This window comes from Mesitornis unicolor, unplaced genomic scaffold (genome assembly GCF_000695765.1).
Source record: "Mesitornis unicolor isolate BGI_N332 unplaced genomic scaffold, ASM69576v1 scaffold18895, whole genome shotgun sequence".
NCBI classification, from domain to species: Eukaryota; Metazoa; Chordata; class Aves; order Mesitornithiformes; family Mesitornithidae; genus Mesitornis; species Mesitornis unicolor.
This window is the reverse complement of record NW_010187775.1, coordinates 3,155-3,657: the sequence shown is the minus strand read 5'-3', so window position 1 is coordinate 3,657 and position 503 is coordinate 3,155. Positions and strand designations below refer to the sequence as shown.

General features: G+C 63.0%; 1 protein-coding gene across 1 annotated transcript in view; it reads left to right on the top strand.

Annotated features, from left to right (window-relative positions):
- LOC104541498 (protein VAC14 homolog) overlaps positions 1 to 503 on the top strand; it is a gene marked incomplete at its 3' end in the record, with an annotated part of 41,487 nt that overhangs the window by 38,501 nt on the left and 2,483 nt on the right. The gene's annotated exons all lie outside the window — the stretch shown is intronic.

Here is a 503-nt window from a genome sequence, read left to right as displayed (position 1 = left end):
TCTGTGGCCACCAAGGTCACCCTGCGGGCCAGCCCAGCCTCCTGCCTGCAGCCCGTCATTACCGGGGCGGTGTCCCTGCGACGCTGCGTGCGCGCCAGCTCCCTTTCCCTTCTGTCAGCCTTATTTCTTGTGGGGTAGAAGGAGGAAAGCGTGCCCTGGCTGAGCCTTGACCTTCCCCTGCTCCTCAGCACCCTACTGATGAAAGCCAGCATGTCCTGGTGCGGGTGAGGAGGGGGGCCGGTCAGTTCCCCGTGTGCTCGCCGTTCCTGCAGCAGAATTATTATTTTCATGTGCCGGCAAACGCCGAGCCTCCCTGAGTCGCTTTCCATATGAAGGAGCTCAATAACGCGCTTGGATTCCCTTCCCAGCGCACGACAGCATTTCTCCTGGGGACAGGAGCGCTGCGCTTCGCCTCTGCGCCATCCCCACGGGCCAGGGGGGTAAAAGCGAGCGTCCTCCCTTGCAGCGCCCTCCTGCCTGCTCTCTGGCAAGGCGAGCTGCTG